Below are 7,734 nucleotides of genomic sequence, written 5' to 3'. Positions count from 1 at the left end.
TAGGATGATTTCATGTGCTCACATTGGTATCCACATTTGAAGAAAACTACTCTCTCTAAGGCAAAGATAGAACAATGGAAATTAGCATAGCATAAGTATATTCTTGCTCTTCTTGGGTCAGTATTTATGGGACACAAAATCTGGAGCTCTGAATTGGAAGCTGGAAGATCAGGCCCTACCTCTTCCTCAGAGAGTGGGATCTTCAACCAAACACTGTTCCTGGAGATTGCATTTCCACCCATGAAATAAAAGTACTTGAGTCTCTTCCAGCTGAATGCTCAGTGGCTCTGGGTTGATTGGTAGCATGCAGGTCAAGATTGGGAGATGGACCTTGAAGGTTAGAGAAAGATTCTAGCCTTTGGTAGGAATCATTGTCAATGATCAAGAATGGCATGTATGGGGCAGTCGGAGTGGCTCAGCAGTTCAGGGCCGCCTTCAGCCCAGGGCCTGATCCTGGAGACCCGGGATGGAGTCCCGCGTCGGGTTCCCTGCATAGAGCCTGCTTCTCCCTTTGCCTGTGTCTCTGCCTCTCTCTCTCTCATGGAATTAATAAAATCTTAAAAAAAAAAAAAAAGAATGGCATGTATGTATCCAACCACAGGCTCAAAAGCGAAGGGATGTGAAGATTATAGGTCAGTTTCTGTTATTTAAGCTTTGGTCCAATCCACTAATGTGAGTAATTGAAATGAGATAATAATGACTAATATTTGTGCCTTGGGTATATTATTTAATATTTATCCAATAATTCTAAAAAAAGTAAGTCGATTAGTTTCATTTTACAGATTAGAAAACAGATTAGAGAGGAATGAAGTATGTTGCTCAAGGTCACAGAGTAACTAAAGGAAAGAATTAGTACTCAAACTCAGGGGTATACCTTACTCTAAAAAAACTACATTACAACTATTGCTTCAAGTATTTTGTGTTGTGAGCATGGTTACATGAATTTGAATAGGTCCTTGCTTTTTATTAAATTCCTTTAAGTGACCTTTCAGCTTTAAAATCTATGCTTTATATTTTAACCCAATGGCATTATAAATAAGGTCCAGAAAAGGTGCCTGCAGTAAGGTCCGGGAAGGAAAATAAACGGAAATAACTTTGGGAAGTCTCCCACACACAAAACACAGACTAAAGAGAAGAGTTAGAATAAATACAAGGATGGTTATGTACCAAATCATTATGTCTTTTTCTCTTTTGTAAGAGACAATACAAACAGCCTGTATTTGACAATCTTGCACCTAACTTTAAGCATTCAGAAACAGATTTCTTATTTTACCGTTTCCATGACAACACATGGCATTTCACATATGTTTTTTAAGGAAGAAAAGGTGAAAATTACTCTCAGTGTTAAATTGAATTTTTCTCCTTCTCCTCACCTACTTTATTCATAGAGACTTAGAAAGTACAACAATTTCATGTTCCTTTCAAAATTTCAGTGCCATTTTTCTACGTTAGATGCAGAATTAAATGAATTCAACTTCAGCTCCATTTTCTAAGTCAAGTATTTTGATAGAGAGAAAGTTTCCTTAAGGTTGCTTTATTCCACAAGTAAAATTAGTTTCAATAGGGAGGGCAGCCTGCGATTGAGTCCCATGTCGGGCTCCCTGCATGGAGACTGCTTCTCCCTCTGCCTGTGTCTCTGCCTCTCTCTCTCTCTCTCATGAATAAATAAATAAAATCTTTAAAAAAAATAAGGATAGTTCCACACAATTATATTCATTTTGTGTAACTTTTAAATTTGTAATCTGTCAATATTTTAGACTGTCACCATTGCTAAATTTGGGGATGGCCCTCCATTTGCTTTACCCAGAGCTTTTCTTCCATTATGTTTACTAGTAGATGATTAAATGAGGAGTCAATAAATATTTGGGAAGGAATGAACAATTAAATATAGAAACACTTTTGAAGTAATTTTTATTTGGAAAGCAAAAAGATTCTTTTAGAGTGAAGTATTGTGAGGGCTAAAGAATATTTCATTTTGGGATTAAAAAACCATGATATTTATTAAGCATTAACAGTGGTATTAGGGGGGCGGGGCAAGACGATGGAAGAGTAGGGTCCCCAAGTCACCTGACCCCAACTTACCTAGATAACTTACAAATCATCCTGAAAACCTACCAATTTGGCCTGAGATTTAAAGAGAGAACAGCTGGAATGCTACAGTGAGGAGTTCACTCTTCTATCAAGGTAGGAAGAGGGGAAAAAATAAGTAAATAAAAAAGGACCAACGGGGAGGGGCCCCCCAGGAGCAGGGCTAAGGCTCAGCAGCGAGAGCCCCCAGGACAGGAGAGCCCAGGCCCGGAGACGCAGGAGCTGCACCAACCTTCCCCGGCGGAAAGGCGCTCGCAGCGACTCAGGCAGGATCCCAGGAAGGGCAGGGGAGCCCCCAGGTTCCCGGGTCACTAACAGAGGACCTGCGCCCCAGGGGAGAGCGCCACACACCTCGGAACAAGCTCCCTAAAGGGCTGGAGCGCGTGCCCGGCGCCACCGGGAGCAGCTCGGCAGGCGGCTCGGGCGGCGGCTCCGCGCGGAGGGGGCTGCGCGGCTCCCGGGTCCCGGAGCGCGATCCCAGTGGCGCAGGCCCTGGATCCCAGGACGTCGACGGACACAGCCCGGGATCCTGCGATCCCCCCGGGACAGGCGGAGGCGGGGAGGACACAGGACAGCGAGGACGCTCCTGCCCTGGGGCGCCCCCAAGCTGTGCAGGTCGGCGCCCCCGCCCTGGGAGCATCCAGGCCCGTGCGGACTGGGAGCTGCGGGAGTTACTGGGGGAGCTGACTCCAGGGCTGGGGAGCTGCCGCCGCCACTGTGGTGGTTCCTCCGCGTGTCACCCTGTGCCTGGGACGGAGCGGGGCCACCAGGGAACAGGGGCCTCACGGGTAAACAGCTCCCACCCAGCCGTGCACCTGGCAGGGGGCGGGGCAGCTCCCCCAGGTGCACACACCTGAGAGTCAGCACAGCAGGCCCCTCCCCCAGAAGACCAGCTGCAAGGACAGGGAAAGAGCAAGTTCTTGACCGACCAGCTGGAAAGGGGAAGTCGAGGGATTTACAGTATATAGAACCAGAGGGTACCCCTCCTTGTTTTTTGTTTGTTTCCCTTTTTCCCTCTCTTTTTCCTTCCTTTTTCCAGTACCACTTGTTTTTAGCCACTCTGCACTGAGCAAAATGACTAGAAGAATGAACTCAGCACAAAAGATTCAGAAACAGTCCTCTCTCCCGCAGAGTAGCAGTTTGGATTGCAGGGGCCGGGGGGCAGGGCGCTCCGACAGGCGCTGCAGCTGGCGGCCTGCGGCCTGGCCGGGCTCGGCCTCCGCGCTCTTCTCCCCGGTGGCGCTGGGGAAGCCCCGCGTGGGCGGGGATGCGGAGCCGCGGGTGGTCTGGCGCGGGCGTGGGCGGGGACTGCGCATCCCGGGCCGCGCTTCTGGAACCCCACCTGGGACAGGCGAGAACCACTATCCTTGGTCAACCTGTGGAAGAGGAACCTAGACTCTGGAGAAGAAGAACTGGCGTCCAGACTGGACCACTGCAAAGCAAAGGCCACACGACACATCTTCCTCATCAGGCACTCCCAGTACCACGTGGATGCCTCCCTGGAAAAGCACCGCTAATACCCCTGGGTCGTGAACAGGCTGAACTAACTGGGCTCCGACTTGCAAGCTTGGGGTTGAAGTTTAATGAAATTGTCCATTCGTCCATGACCCGAGCCATAGAAACCACTGACATCATCAACAAGCACCTGCCAGGTGTCTGCAAGGTCAGCACAGACCTGCCGAGGGAGGGCGCCCCCATTGAGCCCAACCCTCCTGTGTCCCACTGGAAGCCAGAGGCTGTGTATTATGAAGACGGAGCCCGGATCGAGGCCGCCTTCTGGAACTACGTCCATCCTGCAGATGTCAAGCAGCAGGAGGACAGTTAGGAGATCTTCATCTGCCATGCCAATGTCATCCGCTACATCGTGTGCCGGGCACTGCAGTTCCCTCCTGAAGGCTGGCTCCGCCTGTCTCTCAACAATGGCAGCATAACCCACCTGGTGGCACGGCCAGATGGCCGAGTGGCGCTCAGGACCCTCGGGGACACAGGGTTCATGCCTCCAGACAAGATATCGCGCTCCTGAGAGCTGCTTGGAGGACCTGCTCTCCTCTAGCCCCTGTGGCTCCCATGGGTGTCACCCAGGGTGTGGTTCCTCCCGCATCTTCCCTCCACAGGCTGCATTGTGGTTTCGTTGCACTCTTCCTGGAGAGTGAGAAAGTACAAATATCTCAAGTATCTAAAATGTGGCATTTGGGTCCGTACTTGGCAGCCCAGGATAGAAAAGGGAATTGTTCTGAGCAGAGCAGCCTGACTTCCCTCTTGGGGTTTCCTGCCCTGTCTACCAGGACAGCCTCACCGATGCCCTCCACACGGTCAGTCCACACGGGTCAGTCCACACGGTGACTTCAGTCACTCCCACAGCTGGCCACATGGGCCCTTCCCGGCTCCTTGGCACAGCCCATCCCAGCACTCAACTCCGAGGAGGGCCGCCAGCACTTCCATTCAGAACTTCTCATCCTACATTCTTTAAGAGCCTTTTACCACTTAAATATTTGTCAACTAAGGACTCTCATCTGGTTTCCTGCTTTGATAACCAGTTTCTCAGTCTGGAGTCCTGCCTGACACCATTGGGTCTGAACTCAACCACATCGCTGGATGGGGACCCAGCCACACTTGGCATGTGGGGGAGGTGGCTGGATGCTGATGGGACAGCAGGGCATCATGTTTCAATAAAATACTCAACAGCTCAATGTCAGAAAGCCAATACAGAAGCACAATTATAAAGCTACTGGTGGTTTTGGAAAAAAGCATAAAGGATTCAAGAGACTTCATGACTGCAGAATTTAGATCTAATCAGGCCAAAATTAAAAATCAATTAAATGAGATGCAATCCAAACTAGAGGTCCTAACAACAGGGTTAATGAGGTAGAAGAACGAGTGAGTGACATAGAAGACAAGTTGATGCAAGGAAGGAAGCTGAGGAAAAAAAGAGAAAAACAATGAAAAGATCATGAGGAAAGGTTAAAGGAAATAAATGAAAGCCTCAGAAGGAAAAATCTACATTTAATTGGGGTTCCAGAGGGCACCAAAAGGGACAGAGGACCAGAAAGTGTATTTGAACAAATCAAAGCTGAGAACTTCCCCTGACTTGGGGAGGGCAACAGGCATTCAGATCCAGGAGATAGAGATGTCCACCCCCCCACCCTGCCTAAAATCAATACAAGTCGTTCAACACCTCAACGTTTAATAGTGAAACTTGCAAATTCCAAAGATAAAGAGAAGATCCTTAAAGCAGCAAGAGACAAGAAATCCCTAACCTTTATGGGGGAGAACTATTAGGGTAACAGCAGACCTCTCCACAGAGACCTGGCAGGCCAGAAAGGACTGGCAGGATATATTCAGGGTCCTAAATAAGAAGAACATGAGCCAAGAATACTTTATCCAGCAAGGCTCTCATTCAGAACAGAAGGAGAGATAAAGAGCTTCCAAGGTAGGCAGAAACTGAAAGAATATATGACCACCAAACAAACTCTGCAAGAAATATTAAGGGGGACTCTAAAAGAAAGATGAAGTACAAGGAAACAATCCACAAAAACAGGGACTGAATAGGTAACATGATGACACTAAATTCATATCTTTCAATAGTAACTCTGAATGAGAATGGGCTTACTGATCCCATCAAAAAATGCAGGGTTGCAGACTGAATAAAAAAACAAGACCCATTTATTTGCTCTACAAGAGATTCATTTTAGACCTAAAGACACCTGCAGCATGAAAATAAAAGGTTGAAGAACCATTTACCATTCAAATGGTCCTCAAAAGAAAGCAGAGGCAGCCATCCTCATATCAGCTAAATTAAAAGTTTATCCCAAAAACTATAGTAAGAGATGAAGAGGGACACTATATCATACTTACAGGAACTATCCACAAAAGGACCTAGCAATCATCAATATTTATGCTCCTCATGTGGGAGCTACCAAGTATATCCATCAATGAATAACCAAAGTTAAGACACACTTAGATAATAATACACTAATACTGGGAGACTTGAACATGGCGCTTTCTGTAATTGATAGATCTTCTAAGCACAACATCTCCAAAGAAACAAAAGCTTTAAATGATACACTGGACCAGATGGATTTCACAGATATTTACAGAACTTTACATCCAAATGCAACTGAATACACATTCTTCTCAAGTGCACATGGAATTTTCTCCAGAAAAGACCACATACGGGGTCACAAGTCAAGTCTTAACTGATACCAAAAGATTGATTGTCCCCTGCATATTTTCAGACAATAATGCTTTGAAACTAGAACTAAATCACAAGAAGAAATTTGGAAGAAATTCAAACACGTGGAGGTTAAGGACCATCCTGCTAAAAGACGAAAGGGTCAACCAGGAATTTAGAGCAGCATTAAAAAGATTCATGGAAACTAATGAGAATGAAGATACAACCGTTCAAAATCTTTGGGATACAGCAAAAGCGGTCCTGAGGGGAAAATACATTGCAATATAAGCATTCATCCAAAAACTGGAAAGAACTCAAATACACAAGCTAACCTTGCACCTAAAAGAGCTGGATAAGGAACAGCAAATAAAACCTACATCCAGCAGCAAAAGAGACTTAATAAACATTCGAGCAGAACTCATGAATTAGAGACCAGAAGAACTGTGGAACAGATCAACAAAACCAGGAGTTGGTTCTTTGAAAGAATTAATAAAATAGATAAACCATTACCAGCCTTATTAAAAAGAAGAGAGAAAAGACTCAAATTAATAAAATCACGAATGAAAAAGGAGAGAATCACCACCAATACCAAGGAAATACAAACAATTTTAAAACTTATTATGAGCATCTATAAACCAATAAATTAGACAATCTAGAAGAAATGGATGCATTTCTGGAAAACCACAAACTACCAAAACTGGAACAGGAAGAAATAGAAAACCCGAACAGGCCAATAACTAGGGAGGAAATTGAAGCAGTCATCAAAAACCTCTCAAGACACAAAAGCCCTGGGCCAGATGACTTCCCAGGGGAATTCTATCAAACATTTAAAGAAGAAAAAATACAGATTTTACTAAAGCTGTTCTGAAAGATAGAAAGGGATAAAATACTTCCAAAATCGTTTTATGAAGCCAGCATCACCTTAATTCCAAAACCGGACAAAGACCCACCAAAAAGGAGAATTATAGACCAATATCCTTGATGAACACAGATGCAAAAATTCTCACCAGGATACTAACCATAGGATCAAACAACACATTAAGAAGATTATTCACCATGACCAAGTGGGATTTATCCCCGGGATGCAAAGCTGGTTCAATACTCATAAAGCAACCAATATGATAGATCATATCAACAAGAGAACAAACAAGGACTATATATCCTCTCAATAGATGCAGAGAAAGGCTTTGGCAAAATACAGCATCCATTCCTGATCAAAACTCTCCAGTGTGTAGGGATAGAGGGAGCATTCCTCAGCATCTTAAAAGCCATCTATGAAAAGCCCACAGCAAATATCATTCTCAATGAGGAAACACTGGGAGCCTTTCCCCTAAGATCAGGAACAAGACAGGGATGTCCACTCTCACCACTGCTATTCAACATAGTACTGGAAGTCCTAGCCTCAGCAATCAGGCAACAAGAAGAAATGAAAGGCATTCAAATTGGCAAAGAAGAAGTCAATCTCTCCCTCTTTG

At 45.4% G+C, this 7,734-nt stretch overlaps 1 pseudogene; it reads left to right on the top strand.

Annotated features, from left to right (window-relative positions):
* The first annotated feature begins 304 nt into the window (after positions 1–304).
* LOC112668884 (serine/threonine-protein phosphatase PGAM5, mitochondrial-like) lies at positions 305–4,369 on the top strand (annotated as a pseudogene).
* Positions 4,370–7,734: the final 3,365 nt, after the last annotated feature.

Source organism: Canis lupus, chromosome 23 (assembly GCF_003254725.2).
Source record: "Canis lupus dingo isolate Sandy chromosome 23, ASM325472v2, whole genome shotgun sequence".
In the NCBI taxonomy this organism is placed as follows: Eukaryota; Metazoa; Chordata; class Mammalia; order Carnivora; family Canidae; genus Canis; species Canis lupus.
This window is presented reverse-complemented; position numbering and strand designations above follow the sequence as displayed.